The sequence below is a fragment of the Salvelinus fontinalis genome, chromosome 7 (genome assembly GCF_029448725.1).
Source record: "Salvelinus fontinalis isolate EN_2023a chromosome 7, ASM2944872v1, whole genome shotgun sequence".
Taxonomy (NCBI): Eukaryota; Metazoa; Chordata; class Actinopteri; order Salmoniformes; family Salmonidae; genus Salvelinus; species Salvelinus fontinalis.
Window position 1 is genome coordinate 34374513 of NC_074671.1, and position 19461 is coordinate 34393973.

A 19461-nucleotide genomic window follows, 5' to 3' on the forward strand; every position below is an offset into this window, starting at 1 on the left:
TGTAGGTCTTATTTATTTAAAGAGCATATTGAAGTTAGAAGCAATAGGATTTGAAGCAACTATTTTAGCACCGTTTCGCACTGCTCTGAGATAAGCATGGGGACTGGTCTTGATAACTCAATGAGATTTTTATTTTCACTAAATCTCCGTTTGGGTATTGGTTAGAAATGTAGAAATGTTATGCTCTTAGTGTAACCTTTATTTAACTAGGCAAGTCAGTTAAGAACAAATTCTTATTTGAAGGACAGCCTATTCCTTCCTCCCCGTCGGGGAATTGAACCCCAGTCTCCCGCGTGCCCGCACAAAACCGGGATTCTTTAGCTAAATAGGGCAGTACTGTAGCCTACTCCCGACCGTCACGTTGTACAGCTCCATATTTTCCATTCCATCCTAGTTTTTCTTGGAATAGAAACACCATACTGTTAATCAAATTAATTAAGCAAAACTTCTTAAAATCAGTCCCATATACTGTTCTTACAAAAAAGGTTTTAAATTCTCTAGTACAGCCACTATTGAAGGCTATCAAATGCTTCTCAAAGATGCCCTCTGGTGGTCAAACTAGCACTAACTTGCATTAATGGTAACAGTGGTTGACACTTAAATAACGTGCCATAGAATTCTGCGGCACAATGCAAGCTGTGCTGCAGTATGCTGCAACTTTTAAAGGACAACCCACTGTATGTACATAGACATGGAATCACTGGTCACTTTAATTATGTTTACATACTACTTTACTTAATTAACTTTAACCATGCACATCACTGTCTGGCACACTACTATCCACCCAACTTCCCTGGCTTCCTGTCCTGGCAAACATGACATATCTGGAGACTTGCAATAAGCCACAAAATGATTTGAAAAAGTCTGCAACGCCCCAGTCCTGTCGCTTCATGAGGACCTCTTCAACCCACCAAAGATATACCTCCCCTCAAAAAAGTAGATTTGAGAAGACCGCTGGAATTGGGACAAATTCACTTAGTGTAAAGTTATCCAAAGGTACATTTTTGGTTCCATATATATATTTTTGTATTTAACCTTTATTTTGACAGGGAGTCAGTGCTCAGACCAAGGTCTCTTTTCCAGATGAGCCCTGTTAAGCACCACAAAACACTCTTGCAAGTACATCAAGATAACTCTTAGCGGTTGAGAACCATTCATTTAGGAGGACTTACATGTTTCCAGGAGATTCCGTCATTCAGAGAGAGGAAGAGTCCGGTCCGAGCAGTGAGACCAGGGTTGGTGACGGCTCCGAGATGGTCAAGACTATGAGAGAGAAAGAGACCGAAGACAAGTAAATGTGGCTGTACTGTAGGCTTCTGTAAAAAGAATCAACTGCTATATACTGTACACTTGCTGAAATATTATTATAGTAATTCCCTCAGAGGATGGAAGACACTGGTCTACGCACAAAACAAGACTAACACAGAGGGAAGACAACTAGTGAAGGACTGCACAGCTGTAACGTTAGAAACAAATCAAATGGCTGGTGTCTGCTCTGCACACATGACAGAGAGAAAATACAGTGGAAAGACGGCATGTGCATGACTGGCTTAGTTAAATTACACTAGCTAAGTTATGTTATGGACCTTGGCACAGGTTCTCCTCTGTCTCAGGATTATTGTAGTTTAGCTCTGTAAACTGACAATCAGGGAGAGAGAGAAAGGGTGGGTGAATCTTTGAACTTATTTGGCTAAAATCTGGGACATCAAGTTACACTTCTCAATTCTGTTTGACTTGCAAATCAATCAGCAAATGAACATACTAATAGCATAGCTGCATAGCTAGATAATGAACATGCCTGGCTCTATTGTTATTAGCTAATATATAGGCTACAATATTATTCATACCTGGTCTTAGACAACAAAACTAACGTTAGCTCGAATTACCTCAAGTCTCTTTATTAAGCTAGGTAGTGAGGTTTCAATTGTTTCCTGGTCTAAACCAATTATCTATTTTCGAATACAAACACGTATAGTTGTTTGTCTAGCTACCTACCATTAGTTAGATAACGTTAGCTAGAATTAACCCAACATAGCTAGCTAACGTTAGCAAGCTAGCAGCCAACAAGTTCTTGAATTAAATTAACATGAATTAAACTCAAATTCGGTACATGAGAATTTAACGGCAAAAGTTATTTTTATGTGCACTACATCACACAAAGCCTTTTATCTGCAAAAATGCAGTATTATGGATACATCTCTGGTGGGAAAATGTGCAATGTGTCGCAAATTGGATGGAAACCTAGCTCTAGCGACCATTATTTTTGAGAAGCCCATTTTTGATTGAGTTCGGGTATAAGAACTTCATGTGAAAACTAATTCTAAGATGTGTACTTTCAGTGAACTCACTAGTTTAAATCTCTTTCTCTGCTCGCGCTTTGGAGTCCACTATGTATGGGGAGGTTCTAAGGGTTATGCTCGGTGGTGGACAGAGATCAGCCAATTATAAAGTTTTTTTTTTTTTCATCCGCTCTTACCATAGACTTCCAGTCAAGTCCCATTCGGAGGTGCTGTGAAACCAGACGGTTCAACAGAGAGATGGCTGGTGGACGATATTATCTAACACCTAACCGTGGTTCCCCTAGGCCCTGTGTTTTGCAGTTGTGCTGATAACCAACAGGAATGAAAGACTTGGTCCATGACCTACAAAAGAAGAATCTGGCAATTGGTTAACACAGTAATGTTTGCTTGGAGATGCATGGAGCTCTTCTGATTTATGTATAAAAACAATATATACACATCATCCCACAGGCCTATTCAATAAGAATATAGAATGAAAATAAAAGATTCATACAATAAAGTAACAAAACTCCACATCTCGCAAGCCTTCTCAAGCTACTTGTTATAAAGAGAGACTAGGACAGTTAAGACAGTTAATTTCTGTACAGTCAGTGAATTGAACTGCAAGTCTGCATAAAACAGTGTGGTTTTGTTCAGATGTGAGTGTGTGTGTGAAATACGTGCGTAAGTGAAGCTGTGTGGGTGGCACTGCCCACTGCTCTGTCACTGGTGAGAGTGCTAAGCAGCAGAATAGAGCAGCTGCGTGTATGTGCACGTGTGTGTGCTTGAATATCCCTGCAGATGCAATACAGTCTAATGGAGAGGGCAAGGCCCACGCCTCCCACACACGTGCGCATATGGATGCTCAAATGTACGTATACACACCAAGCATGTCGTGACAACCTCTAACTTATGTGCCCAAGAAAGTATGGCAATTTTGACGCAGAGAATATTATTGGCTCTCTGCCTCTCTCTAGCAGGCACAGTGTCGGTGCCAATGCAGGTGGGTAATGTGGGGGTGGCACCGCGCTGGCTGTGGTTGGTTGGAGTGAGTCACACTACGTCCACCCACCCCTTCAACCACACACACACGCGGGCCCTCCTGCATACACATGAAGCCTCACACGACATGGTAAAGTCATATTGTTAGTGTGTTTTATAATGACAGATCTGTGTCTCTGCCACGTGGATGACTAAGCTATTCACTTGCTCACCAAGTAGGTCGTTCAACCAATTTGGTGCCTTTTGAGATGTTTAACTAGGTAAAACATTAAACTTTTGAGTTCACAATTTTCACAACCAAATGAAAGACCTCCGACCACCAAACCAACCAGCAGCCTCACAGCTCTCCAAGCTGGCAGTCTGACTGATCACCCTAATTGGCAGCACCTGATGTTCTTACCTGGACAAGGTTGCTGCTGCCCCCTGGGGGAATGGAGTGTGGAAGTGGTAGTGAGCTGTAGTGTGTTGTCTAAATTGCCTAACCTATTCCCTAACGTTTACAAAAAAAAGTGTTCTTGTTAAAACATTTCTAGCCTGTCTATCTATGGGTAACAGGGTTGACGTGTTATGGGGCGACCTTCTTGGTTTTCCACCACAAAACACCAGAAATTGCGGAAAAGAGTAGAACCAGGTCACCTGCTTCCAAATCAAATTATTGGTCACGTGTTTAGCAGATATTATTGCGGGTGTAGCGAACTGCTTGTGTTTCTATCTCCAATAGTGCAGTAATATCTAACAAGTAATATCTAACATTTCACACAAATCTAAGTAGAGTGGAATTAAGAATATATAAATATATGTACGAGCAATGTCAGAGCGGTATAGACTAAGATGATGTAAAATAGAATACAGTATATACATACTGAGATGAGTAATGCAAAATATGTACACGTTATTCAAGTTGCTAGTGATTTCAAGTCTATGTATATAAGCAGCAGCCTCTAATGTGCTAGTGATGGCTATTTAACAGTCTGATGGCCTTGAGATAGAAGCTGGACCCCCCATCGCCTCCAGAACAGCCTAAATTCTTCCGGGCATGGACACGTAGCTCAATTGGTATCAAGGGACCTAACATGTGCCAGAAAACATTCCACACCATTACACCACTGCCACCAGCCTGTATCGTTTCCATCAGGCAGTATGGGGCCATTTTTCAGTGTCTCAGTCCCAGCTTTGATGCAACTGTACTGACTTCACCTTCTGGATGAGAGCAGGGGAGAACAGGCAGCGCCTTGGGTGGTTGTTGTCCTTGATGATCTGTTTGGCCTTCCTGTGACATCGGGTGGTGTAGGTGTCCTGGAGGGCAGGTAGTTTGCCCCCGGTGATGCATTGGGCAGACCGTACCTCCTTCTGGAGAGCCCTGCGGTTGCGGGCGGTGCAGTTTCCGTACCAGTCGGTGATACAGCACGACAGGATGCTCTCAATTGTGCATCTATAGAAGTTTGTGAGGGTTTTAGGTGCCAAGCCAAATGTATTCAGCCTACTGAGGTTGAAGAGACACTGTTGCGCCTTCTTGGGTCCTGGACTTCCTGAAGGGCCGCCCTCAGGTGGTGAAGGTAGGAAACAACACCTCCACTTCGCTGATCCTCATTTCTGCTGCCCCACAAGGGTGCCTGCTCAGCCGCCTCCTGTACTCCCTGTTCACCCATAACTGCGTGGCCATTTTCTATAGCTTTGACGCTATGATTTGACTGTTAGATGTTCAATGTTTCTTTTTGAAAACATTTTTTATTTTTTTATTTAACCTTTATTTAACTAGGCAAGTCAGTTAAGAACAAATTCTTATTTTACAATGAAAGCCTACCCAGGCCAAACCCTCCCCTAACCCAGACGACGCTAGGTCAATTGTGTGCCGCCCTATGTGACTCCTGATCACGGCCGGTTGTGATACAGCCCGGGATCGAACCAGGGTCTGTAGTAACTATTCTAGCTCTGAAATGCAGTGCCTTCGACTGCTGTGCCACTCAGAACAGTTTCACCATATTAAAACGAGAGTTCAGTTCACCTAACAGTGTTGCCCTTAAAATGAGGAACAGACGTGAATTGATCACATTAAATAAATAATAGTCAGATATGAATTTGTCAAAGCAATAAAGTAACTAGGGCTTTACAATGATGGTCAAAACTTGGAGCAATGTTGGGGTTAAGTGGGTTAAAATCTTCCTAGTAGTCACAGAGGGCGCATGGAGGGACATGTCAAAATGATGAAATTTGGGGCTTTAGCACATCTTTATTCATATATAAAAATCTGATTTATTGAATTCTACATGTGGTCTACATTAAAGGTCACTTAATTTAATATAACATGCTTTTAAAATGCAATATTGGTGCACAATTTCTACTTAAAATATCAAAGGGATGCAAAAGGCAGTGTTTTCGTGGAACAACCCTTGTATAGTCCTTGTATACACAGCCGTCCCCAGCTTCAAAAGGAGAGGCTAGATCTTTGTTCTACCATTTGCATCAACATTCTCTATTGCTGTCAGACAGTACCCAACCTGACACACTGCATACAGAATGGAGCAAGTGCCTTGCTCAAGGGTACAATGGCAGATTTCCTCATCAGCCCTGGGATTTGAACCAGTAATCCTCAGGTTACTGGCTCTCCTCTTAACCTCAAGGCTACCAACCACGTTGAATCGTTTTTCTTTTTGCAGCCGTGGGTTACGTGGGCGTTTTTTTGCGCCATTTGTTATTTTGTCGGCTCCACCATGATCCTTGCTTTTACACACTGTTACCAAAAATGCCCGGGGGGAAATATTAAAGTAAATGTAGGATATATGCATTATTAATATGCCCCCTATCTCAAAATGCACTTTAGTTGGGGGAGTAAGAAGCATTAAATATCTGGATTCAGGTGAAGCAGTAGCGCTCACACCACCACATTCCCATTCCTATAACTGCGTGCTTGGCAGCGGGTCCCCACCTTGAATATAATTTTATTGTTTACTAACATTTTAGTCTACTCAATTTGAGAAACAGTGGGTGTCATTGATGAGCACTTTGGCAAACAACAGTATAACCAGCCACCTGAGTGAATGTGACAAAAAAAGTCACGTTTATAGTATAGCCAGGGCTCATTTTGCCACCCTTTGACTTGGCTGTGTGAATTTGGCTGCTAAAACCATGATAAGGTCAGACAGTGCTTTCAAAGTTCATTGATTCGTACCATGCACGTTTTTGCCCTGCACCTTACCGTGCCTGTTTCACTGGTGGCTGAGCTCAATGAGTTTGTTTTCAGGGCTACACCCGTCTGTAAATCTGCACTAGAGTGAGGGGGCCATGTTCAATGGGAGAGCACGATATAACCTCGCAGGATATTCCCGATAGAGCAGTAGTGTATAGGGAAAAGATAGACTATTTCAGCCGGACATTTTGGATCGATGTCCCCGGCTCAGGAGGACACAACTTCGCCTCTCAATGGAGCTCAGACATGGGTTCAAAAACTGTTCTAATTCACTCAAATGCCAGACGGGTGGGGCTTGCGGTTTTGGAACTATTCAATTGGTCCATTAAACCAGGCAAGCTCAATCAAGCACAGAAAAAGAATATTTGAAATGACTTCAAAAAGCTTTAGAAACCAGTCTGGTAGTGGAGTATAGGACTTGACAATCTAATGTTAGGATATTCTAATATTGCCATTATCCCTATATTGTAGTCCTTATCCATTTGATGTACACTTCAAACTTCACATTCATTTACATTTAAGTCATTTAGCAGACGCTCTTATCCAGAGCGACTTACAAGTACATACATTCATACTTTTTTTTTTGTACTGGCCCCCCGTGGGAATCGAACCCACAACCCTGGCGTTGCAAGCGCCATGCTCTACCAACTGAGCCACACGGGGCCCCTCATAATATGTGGCAAATGTTGGCCCTATGTTCCCATCAATTTAGCCACCTAAGCCACTGTGGTGGTGTTTTGTTATCTCAAACACTTCAGGCCCCTGATACCAGTCATGGTGTGCTAATATTTCTTACAGGGCTAGGCTTTGTGGGTTTGAAAATGTCCCTTCCCTCATTTGAGTCATGTCACTTACTAGTCTTTCTGCTAGACACCTCTGTTTAAAATTTGCTCTTCTTCCATTCTTTCAAAGGTCCATTATTTCTCCTCTCTGCCCTTTCTTGTTCCTTTGCAGCAGTACATTGTCAGTCTTTTATAAGTCATCTTAAATGTAATTATGATGGATGGCACCTGCAGGATGGTGTTTATGTAGGGAACCGCGGGATCACCTTGCCAAAACGAATGTGGCCTTTCTTTTAATGGGAGAACAATGAAAAATAGCTATTTGTACAAATGCCAGTAGACTAATCGGCTTTTGTACTTCATGTTCTCTCTCTTTTCTATCTCTGTCTGTTATTATTTGTGTGTGTGTGTGTGTGTGTGCCCACGTGCGCACTTCCACAAGTGCACGCGTCCTTGCCAGACATCGTCCGTCAGCCCGTGTCGGAGCCTTGAGAAGGGATTTTGTCAGCGAGTGACGAGTCTATGACCATGACTTCCATTGCACTCTTGTTTTGAAATAAACTATTGATCTGATTTACCTCTCCAATGTCCCCGCTAATATTATTCCCCGCAGGACAATCCATCACAAGTGGCTGCTACTAATGGCACTTGATGTCAAAGCCTTTCGACCATTCTGGGTCAATGAAGATGAAATGTCAGAGAGTTTCGTGAATTATATCTGACGTACTGTGCCGTGACACAAAGCTCTATAGGCTATCCGTTACTGGCACGAGATGGCTGCCCTGTTGCCAGCAATTTAGTGATGTGATGTCACACGGCATGTACACTGTGGCCCGTTTATTAGGTACACCACCCCATTCACTAAAATAGGTTGCTCCTATTGACAGTGAATCATGGGGCCGTGGCTTGCTATATTAAACAGGCATTGAGGCATTCAGTTACTGTTCGATTGAACGTTAGAATGGGCAAAACAAGTGACCTAAGCGACCGAGCGTGGTATGATCGTCGGTGCCAGGTGCGCCGGTTCCAGTATCTCAGAAGCGTCTGGCCTCCTGGGCTTTTCAAGCACGACACTGTCTAGGGATTGGTGCGACAAACAAAAAAGATCCAGTCAGCTGCAGTCCTGTGGGTGAAAACAGCTTGAGGTCGAAGGAGAATGGCAAGAATCGTGCAAGTTAACAGGCGGGCCACAAACAGGCAAATAACAGTGCAATACAACAGTGGTGTGCAGGACGGCATCTCGGAATGGACAACTCGTCAGTCCTTATCACACATGGGCTATTGCAGCAGACAACTACACCGAGTTCCACTCCTATCAGCTAAAAACAAGAAGAAGCGGCTCCAGTGGGCATGCGATCACCAAACATTGTACAATTGAGTGGAAAAACATTGCCTGGTCCAACGTATCCCGTTTCCTGTTGTGTCATGTTCATGGCACAGTCAGGATTTGGAGTAAACAGAATCCATGGCCCCATACTGCCTGATGGAAACGATACAGGCTGGTGGCAGTGGTGTAATGGTGTGGAATGTTTTCTGGCACACGTTAGGTCCCTTGATACCAATTGAGCTACGTGTCCATGCCCCGAAGAATCTAGGCTGTTCTGGAGGCGATGGGGGGTCCATCCCTGTACTAGATGGGTGTACCTAATAAATTGGCCACTGATTGTATATTTCATCAGAACCACAAACATGGCTCAGTGGAAGGCAGAAAGTCACGGAGTGCAGCCCCAGGTGGTGAGGGTAGGTAACAACATCTCCACCCCGCTGATCCTCAACACTGGGGCCCCACAAGGGTGCGTTCTCAGCCCTCTCCTGTACTCCCTGTTCACCCATGACTGCGTGGCCATGCACGCCTCCAACTCAATCATAAAGTTTGCAGACGACACTACAGTGGTAGGCTTGATTACCAACAACGACGAGACGGCCTACAGGGAGGAGGTGAGGTCCCTCGGAGTGTGGTGTCAGGAAAATAGTAGTGAGGTCTACCTGCCCTCCAGGACACCTACAGCACCCGATGTCACAGGACGGCCAAAAAGGTCATCAAGGACAAAAATCACCCGAGCCACTGCCTGTTCACCCCGCTATTATCCAGAAGGCGAGGTCAGTACAGGTGCATCAAAGCGGGGACAGAGAGACTGAAAAACAGCTTCTATCTCAAGGCCATCAGACTGTTAATTAAACAGCCATCACTAACATCGAGGGGCTGCTGCCAACATACTGACTCAACTCTAGCTACTTTAATAATGGAAAAATTGATGTAATAAATGTATCACTAGCCACTTTAAACAATGCCACTTTATATCATGTTTACATACCCTACATTACTCATCTCATATGTATATACTGTACTCTATACCATCTACTGCATCTTGCCAATGCCGTTCGGCCATCCCTGATTCATATATTTTTATGTACATATTCTTATTCATTCCTTTACACTTGCGTGTAAAAGGTAGTTGTTGTGAAATTGTTAGGTTAGATTACTTGTTAGATATTACTGCATGGTCGGAACTAGAAGCACAAGCATTTCGCTACACTCGCATTAACATCTGCTAACCATGTGTATATGACAAATACAATTTGATTTGATTTGAGATTGACAGTGTTTTCTTAGCTACCAAGTTTCTATTAGGTCACTTGTGGAGATCTTCGAAATAGTACAGAATCCATCTTGGGAGACCTTGAATATATTAGTATCACGTGTCTTCATTCAAAGTTTTCATAAATATTCCCACAACCACATTGTCGTGGTTAACATAGTTTTACTTAATGTAAAAATGTAATTAATAGCCTAGGTGTTTATTTGCTTAAATCACTGAATATAACAGACACTTATTAGATACAGGCTTCTATTTGAGACAGCCATCTATTTCCTTAATGCACACAGTGTTTGCGCATTTGTGTAGTTAATTGTTTAATCCCAGAATTCACTTCCAGCATTTTAATCAGTTGCTTTATTTCCTGCGCTGTTTTATCATTTACACACTGTCACATTTATTTTGTCTTATTATGCCTCCATTTAAAAAAAAAATAACTTCCTTTACATACTTATTATTATTTTCTGACTCTGCTTTTTCGGAAATGTTTCTTAATTTCACCACTAGAGGGCTATCTGACGATTTCCAGGGTCTGTACTCCCAAAGTTTTTTACTGTTTTTGTGCTTTCCAGTTAGCTTGCAGTTTATTACTGGTGATAAAAACGGATGATTGCCATCATTCTTTCGAGTCATTACTGAATTATTTAATGTAACAAATCAAACATTAAACCTCATAAAAAATTCATGATAATTCGGGATTACTTTGTAAACAATTTCGACCTGGCATTTATTTGAAACAGACGTTTATTTGCTGAAATGTGTTCATGATAATTCATGGTTACCTTGTAAACAATTTCAACCTGGCATTTATTTGAAACAGACGTTTATTTGCTGAAATGTGTGCTGTTGCCCAGCAATTTAAAGGCACAGGCAGTTGGCTATACGAGACTCATGTTTAAAATCATTTTTAAGGTACACAATTTCAGTAAAAAAAATTGCTTTCATAACTGCAGACACATCATTATGATAATCACTTCATTTTCATGGCTCAGATGAGATTCCAAAAGACTTTTGCAAGCTCTATAGTCTACTCTAAATGAAAGAAAGATGCATCTTGGAAAACAACTTGCATCTCATTGCCTTGATAATGAGCACACAGCATTTCTGTGTGCGAATATGTGTTAAAGTTAGTGATGCGCGCGTTGACTCATAACCTGCAGTCTCCGCGGGTATCCGCGGTGCGGCCTGGTTTAGGGTCATTAAATATTCTGTGGATGAAGGGCGTGTGGGTGGCGGTCGAGATGCATAAAGAGAAAGTACATGAAAAAAAATCCATAAATGTATAATTCTTGTGAAATTTACATCTATAGGCAACATTGAGGTTTTTCTTTAATTATTTGTAGGCTATTAATTCATGCGTAAACCTACGCTTTAGGGCCTAACTTTACACTCGCCAAATCGTCAAACGCTTTTTGGAACGGGCAGAAAAAAGTTAACTTTGATACACTGAGGCAAAAAGTACAGTCAGAGTTTAATTCAATAAGAGAAAAGCTGCGAAATGGAAAGTTGAAGTGGTAAAGAAGGACGATTGCAGTGCCTATGTTGTGTGGTAATGGGGAGGTGCTGTACAAATTCGACAGTCACAAGACGGGGACTTCAAATATGCCTATGTCACGTCAAGGGAACTGTAGCCTACTGTTCAGATGGGTTAAATGGAAACTGAAATCTGGACACTGACTGTAGGTCTATAACCTCTCACATAGCCTTAATATTAACTCCTGCAGAATTTGGCATTTCTTGCAGTAAAATGATACACCAAAATGTACATTTTGACTCAGGAAAAGGAGTGGAAAGATCTAATTTCTTTCTTTCAGCATCTTGAGAGAATGTGAATGTGCAGTTATATACCATCAGTATGAGGTGCTGTCTTTATCAGCATCATAAAAGTTATAGTATTTCAGCCACATAAAATATGCATCCAGGCCGAACTGAAATCCTATCAGAACTGGTCAAACTGGTCAAACTGATGCCATTAGGACATTTTGCTGAAATGTTTCCCTTTTTTAAAATAAGTTATTGCGTTTTCTCGCAGGTCCCTGAACGTCTCTGCGAAAGAAGCAGGGTTGCCTGAGTGAACTGCCTGTATCTAATTATAGTTGACAAAAATTTCTGAAATTAGCATCGGAAACCTATCTAAATTAGGCACACTAAAAAACATGCACCCACTGTATAAAAATTGTTCCGCTATCTCTGACTAGCCTAGTTGCGGATGGGTTATTAGCAATTGCGGGCGGGTGCTGGTGATCAAACAGCTGACCCGCGCACCACTAGTGTGTGTGTGTGTGTGTGTGTGTGTGTGTGTGTGTGTGTGTGTGTGTGTGTGTGTGTGTGTGTGTGTGTGTGTGTGTGTGTGTGTGTGTGTGTGTGTGTGTGTGTGTGTGTGTGTGTACGTATACGTATACGTATACGTATATGGGCCTTGAGCAGAGTGACTGGCATAACCCAGTAAACACATTAGCACATCCGTAGGAGGCAACACCAGGCGTCTATAACACTCCTTATTCAGGGCTAAACAAGCTTTAAATGGCTCTTCTCTTCGTCCTTGCTCACTGAGTGGGAAAACAGAGGGGGTTCGAGAAGCCGGCAAGTATTGAGAGAACGCCAGGATGTCACCTGTGAGTCATTACCCATGCTGCCTCGTTACTCTAGTCGCTGCCCTCGTGAGGTCAGTTAACCTCCCACGTAGTCGCATAGTCAGACAGTTTTGTGTCCTGTGTCTAAACGTGGTCAACCGCTATTGGAAGATGCTAAATAATTACAAAGGGGGAGGGAGAAAAGGTGTTTGTGAGTGGGGTGCTTAGAGAAAAATATTATAATATAGGCTACATAATATATAATCTGTCCACATAGAAACAAATGGTCAGAAGGGGGGTCGTCTTGACCTGATTCGCTACTGGTCGATATGTTCCTTCCGTAACTTCACTACAGAGTCCAGGAGATAGCTACATTGCATTAAAGGTTCAATTAATGAAAAAACGTGGCTCACACAGTTTCCTTCCAGGTACATTGAGGAACCCAATAAAATGATCCCACAACTGATCCAACTGTGTTTCTCTTTCGGTTTTAATAAAGTTTTGACAGCGGGATCCGGACCGCTAGCCTCCTGTCCAATAATGCGTTTGAGCACCTGTGGGCCGTGAGGCTGTAAAGTGCCCAATAAAAGTGGAATTGTTTGCGGAGAGCCTGGCAGGGGCTGCCGAATACCAAATATACTGCAGATAAAAGCTGGGCGGAGGCAGATATTCATCCTGGGCCCCCACCACCGAACGTTGTTTTTGCTGCTGCTGCTTCAATGCAGTGTTCCTCCGCCTATCTGTTCTTTTTTTCTATCTATCTCTGCCAGAAAACTTAACAGATACAGTGACATTTTTCATAAGATTTCCAAAAATAATATTGGTCTATGTATTAAATCCTGTAATATTCATCTGTATGCAGGCGCTACGGTTATGTATGCCATTCCACTCTTCTGGGAAGGCTTTCCACTAGATGATGGAACGTTGCTGCTGGGACCTGCTTCCATTCAGCCACAAGAGCATTAGTGAGGTAGGGCACTGATGTTGGGCGATTAGGTCTGGCTTGCAGTTGTTCGATAAGTGTTCGATAAGGTTGAGGTCAGGGCTCTGTGCAGGACAGTAAAGTTCTTCCACATCGATCTCGATAAACCATTTCTGTATGGACTTAGCTTTGTGCAATGGGGCATTGTGATGCTGAAACAGGAAAGAGCCTTCCCCAAACTGTTGTCACAAAGTTGGAAGCACAGAATCGTCTAGAATGTCATTGTATGCTGTAGCGTTAAGCTTTCCCTTCACTGGAACTAAGGGGCCTCGCCCGAACCATGAAAAACAGCCCCAGACCATTATTCCTTCTCCACCAAACTATACAGTTGGCACTATGCATTGAGACAGGTACAGTTTTTTTGGCATCCACCAATCCCAGATTCGTCCGACGGACTGCGAGATGGTGAAGTGTGATTCATCACTCCAGAGAACGCATTTCCACTGCTCCAGAGTCCATTGGCGGCGAGCTTTACACCACTACAGCCGACGCTTGGCGTTGTGCATGGTGATCTTTGGCTTGTGGACGTTTGCTCGTCCATGGAAACCCATTTCATGAAGCTCCCGACAAACAGTACTTGGAACTCGGTAGTGAGTGTTGCAACTGAGGACAAACCATTTTTACTTGCTACATGCTTCATCACTCAGCAGTCCCATTCTATGAGATTGTGTGGCCTAGACGTTTCCACTTCACAATAACAGCCCTTACAGTTGACCGGGGCAGCTCTTCAGGGCAGAAATTTGACGATCTGACTTGTTTCAAAGGGAGCATCCTATGACGGCGCCCCGTTGAAAGTCACTGAGCTCGACAGTAAGGCCATTCTACTGCCAATGTTTGTCTATGGAGATTGTATGGCTGTGTGCTCGATTTTATACACCTGTCAGCAACAGGTGTGGCTGAAATAGCCGAGTCCACTATTTTAAAGGCGTCCCCATTGTCACAATCGTCGTAGTGAGGAGATCAAAGCGCAGCGTGATGTGAATACATCTTATTTAATGACAACGAAAGAACACCGAAACAAACTATTACAAACTATACGAAATAACAAACGACCGTGACGCTAATAATAATGAGTGCAGACATGCAACATCACATAGACAATCACCCACAAACCAAACTGGAAAATGGCAACCTAAATAGGATCCCCAATCAGAGATAACGATAAACAGCTGCCTCTGATTGGGAACCAATCCAGGCCACCATAGACCTATGTATGCCTAGACTACACACACACAACCAAGACATACAAAAACCCTAGACCAGACAAAAACACACATACCACCCTCGTCACACCCTGACCTAACCAAAATAATAAAGAAAACAAAGATAACTAAGGTCAGGGCGTGACACACATGCTTTTGTATATATACTGTATGTTAGAGTTGCAATCTGATTTTGCTGCAATACAGAATGCCCTTGTTGATTTAAAACGTGTACTTAATGCAGGCAAAGCTAAATATGTTCTGTATTTCACAACAACATTTCTCATTTCTACATATTCACTCATTGGACGGCTCTCTCATCAAGGAGGTTGCAGCCTAAAAATAGCATATCTGGGCGTTTGGATTGATGAAGCGCTAACGTTTAAAAAGCATACGATGAACTAGTTACAAAGCTTAAAAAGTGGGCTTCTTTTTTAGAATTGGATCTTGCCTCCTCCATGAACAGCGGGAAGCAGATTGTGCAGTCATCTTTCTTGCCATTTCTTGACTACAGTGACACCATTTACCAGAATGCAGCAGCCACTACTTTTAAATCGTTGGATGCCGTCTACCATTGCGCCCTTTGCTTTGTTACAGGTGGCAGTTTTAATACTCATCACAGCATTCTGAAACAGGTCAGCTAGACTTTACTAAAGTTCTGTACATCGCTTCATTAATCCCTTCTTGTTTACAAAGCTCCGCTCCACAAGCTTCCAACATACCCCACTTCCCTGTTGAAATATAAAAATATGAGATACCATTTGCAGGGTTTGGTGGACTCACGCGGTCCAGTTTGTCTCCGCAAAGTTTGGTAAATGCACCTTTTAGTTTTAACATACCACCGTTATCACATACCTTACAAAACAGATTACACCTGGATTCCCTGGTGTTGATAGGGCATTTTAAAACTCTGTTGTTAAATGAGTTTACTGAAAGTGTGGAATGGTTTCTATCGACTATTATATCTTGTTGTAATAACCTGATGGTCATGTTTTGTAGTTTTTTATCTTTTGTTGTTGTGTTGATGGTATTTTTGTCCTCAGGGCACCATTGCAAATGAGACACTGGTCTCAATTGGGCTTCCCTGAATTAATAAAAGTACAAAAATGAGGGTTTTTGGGGATTTGCATGCCCATTTAACGAATCATAATGTGGTAGAGCTGAGGCTCCAAATGAGCCAGGGATTTTAAATGTGAAGATCTATATGAGGTAGACGTCAGGGGAGAGAATCAGATGTGAAAAGCTACGTTTAACCAGATGTTGTGGCTAAGACGCACAGTTGGTTCAAGCTACTCTACCTGGAATCCACAAAAACGCGTTGCCTCAGTAGCCTTACACATTCTAAACGCGCTTGATTACAAAAACACACCAAATGACGAACCGATGCGTTTCAGCCGACGTTCATGTTGTGGGTCTATGAGATGGAGACGTTTGATTAATGACAATGATTATGCTAGCGGTGTTAGCGTAGCCTCCCAGTAATAACTCTGTAATGGGGCTAATAACTTCTTTAGCGTGTGTGACTGGACTGCGTTACGAATGAGTGATATTGGCATTAGCAGTGTGGCTAGGACTGAGGCTCGAGGTAAGAACCAGTAGTGAGACCCTGCTGAAAAATGTTGAAACAGCAGCAAGAGGACATCGGCAAAATGTATAGTATAACTCCAATACCTCATCACCTTGTAAGGATATCAAGACCTACCTACAGTATATCTGGGCCTAAAAATAATGTGCTGCAAGGATATATTGTCGGTTTGACTGCTCTTAGTTAGCTATTGGAAAGCTATTTAGGCTAGGCTACTGTAGATGACGTGTGAATACAATCTGTGTGTGTGTGTGTTTGTTTGTTTGTGTTAATCGGTGTGTGCCTGTACGATTTGCCCATGTGTGTTTGTGCCTGAGCTTGTGTGTCCACTTGTTTGCTATGTGCATAATTAAATATGTTTGTGTCCTTGTGCGTGCCTATGTAGGTTTACGTGTGAGAGAAGGAGAGTTGGGACATACTGGAATAGGCCAGCGAATGAGCTAGGCCTAGCAGTAGTTAATGCCATATTAACAGGCGAATACTCCATAAAAGTGAATGATTGTGCTCTTTGGAATTCCATCCACATGAACACAAATGGACCCATCTGAGTGGAATGAAATTCCAATGGAATTAACTTCCATGAAGTGTGCTACGGTATATCCGTCATTCGAGGCAGGGGTGGCCAAATTAGTTGGCCAGATACATTTCTTGGTCATGTTTTTCAATCCCCCGGAACCACCTGTCGTCCATATTTATTTTTCGGTCTTCTTTTCTTTCTTTCTTTCTTTTCTTTTCTTTTTCTTATCTTTTCTATTAAAACACAGTTTTAATGTCTCTCATCCGTTGACCCAGAGGCTGTCGTTCACCACACTGATCCAATATTGCAAATGGAGTAGGACTAGGTAGTGTGGGAAGAAGATTTATTTTAGACTTTTGAGTTCTTCTCAACAAGACCGACATGTTCCTTTGTGCATGGGGGAGTTACGATTTGAAACGAAACCCAGGGTTTTTATTTTTGTTGTAGGCCAAGGATGAAAATTGCTTTGCGAGTATATTGGCCGGTTGAACACTGCCAGTGTGTGTTGCCTCTGTCCACACGTCTCATTTGGACCCCCACCGCGAGCGGCGCCAGAGAAAAAAACCTCAGTACAGCATGTCTCGCTTCCTCACAGCTTGGGCAAAATGCAAGATGTATGCATGAGTCACCATTAATTAACTCTACCCATCTATCTATTCTGTGCTCATATGTTCTGTCTATCTATTCTAATTGAAATACCTATTTTGTGCCCAGATACAGTATGTCGGCTTACTCTTTCCAATATCCCATTGTATACCGACCTCTCAAACCTTTGTACCATGTATTGTAACAATTTTCAGTCTAGATCTGTTATATTTTAAACTAGGTGTAGGCTAGTGTTAAGTGAAACATGCATTTGTGCTGATATGGTTCGTGCCAATCCATCTAGACGGCCATTACACCTCTGATAGTGAGTGATACAGTCGGCAGCGGAAGTCAGTTGGTTGCGTGACAGCCGCCACCGTGGCCCATAGTGGACAGGCGCTATGCTGGATAAAGGGACTGTCGTGTCTGATCGATTGGCTTGTAGGAGAGCTCAGCAGCACTGGACTCCGGTCATGTCAGTCATTAGAGGGTTCTCTCTCTCTCTCTCTCTCTCTCTCTCTCTCTCTCTCTCACACACACACACACTCGCTCTCTCTCTTTAGATGTATCATAGGGTCTCTTTGTTACCTTCTCTCTCTCTCTCTCTCTCTCGCACACTCACTCTCTCTTTAGATGTATCATAGGGTCTCTTTGTTACCTTCTCTCTCTCGCACACTCGCTCTCTCTTTAGATGTATCATAGGGTCTCTTTGTTACCTTCTCTCTCTCTCTCTCTCTCTCTCTCTCTCGCACACTCGCTCTCTGTTTAGATGTATCATAGGGTCTCTTTGTTACCTTCTCTCTCTCTCTCTCTCTCTCTCTCTCTCTCTCTCTCTCTCTCTCTCTCTCTCTCTCTCTCTCGCACACTCGCTCTCTGTTTAGATGTATCATAGGGTCTCTTTGTTACCTTCTCTCTCTCTCTTGCACACTCGCTCTCTCTTTAGATGTATCTTAAGGTCTCTTTGTTACCCTCTCGCACACTCACTCTCTCTTTAGATGTATCATAGGGCCTCTTTGTTACATTCTCGCTCTCGCTCTCTTTAGATGTATCATAGGGCCTCTTTGTTACCTTCTCTCTCTTGATGTATAAATTAATCAATTTAATAATATTCGTTATGTGACACATGATTATTCTTTTCCTAATTTTTTCAAAGCTAGAAAAATTATTTTGTTGTTGTAAAATGTAACTTTGTATGCAATTACATTAGAGAGAAGTTGCGGAGAAGGAGATAATAACAGTATTTTTTTCTGTTTTTGAAAGCTATAAACTAGGTAGCTACTAATCCGATTGTTCCCTCTTATTCTCTCCATGGTCCATCTAGCTGTGCCTGCACAGCTCACCTCGGACTGCCCGCAGAAGAAATATGAAAACATGCAGAGCACGAGATTGAACTTCACTTAACTTTCTACAGTTTTCCCCTTTCTTTAACCCTATCAATGTTTCACTCTACTGTGGCAATTGTGATCGAATCAACACACTATTAGCCACTTACAATGTAATATACTGAAACACAACGAACTATGCTAGATTTAGTATGCAAAACTAACTGTGCAAGAGATTTTCTTGTACGCAGAGCGCATTGGACTGGAACGACTCAAGCTTGTATTCTACACAAGTTTAATTGAATGTAGGCATTGAACACCACACGTTGGCTGCTACTGTAGGCTGAATGATAGAACAGCTATTTTCATGTTAAAATGTTATGGGAAAGCGTTTTTTCTCCATTGTTTTTGATGGCAGGCCACTCTGGTAGGCCTACATTATGATCAAATAGCCACAGTAGCCTACTTTGCCACTGTTAAAACTGTCACTGAGGCTGTACCCGCTTTAAGTTTACACAGTAAATGCGCACCAGAAGTTGCTCAGCAGACCTGCGATTTGCTCAGTGCCGAAAATAATTGGAGCGAACATTGGTCATAGGTAACAGAGGCCCTGTCGGATGTACCAAAAATACATATATTTTCATTCTCTTGCTTTATCTGTTGTAGGAATTTACTAGGCACATTCCATGTTCATGGCAAACAAACAACTGTATACAGTTGAAGTTTACATACACCTAGGCCAAATACATTTAAACTAAGTTTTTCACAATTCCTGACATTTAATCCTAGTAAAAAATCCCTGTCTTAGGTCAGTCGGGATCACCACTTTATGTAAAGAATGTGAAATG

The 19461-nt window shown here is 42.5% G+C and overlaps 1 protein-coding gene and 1 non-coding gene across 7 annotated transcripts in view; one reads left to right on the forward strand and one right to left on the reverse strand.

The window, feature by feature from the left end:
- LOC129859440 (uncharacterized protein C18orf63-like) overlaps positions 1 to 19461 on the forward strand; it is a 187998-nt gene that overhangs the window by 68565 nt on the left and 99972 nt on the right. The window lies entirely within an intron of this gene.
- On the reverse strand, positions 7058 to 7133 carry trnaa-ugc (transfer RNA alanine (anticodon UGC)). Its single transcript has one exon. It is a non-coding gene; the product is annotated as a tRNA-Ala (tRNA).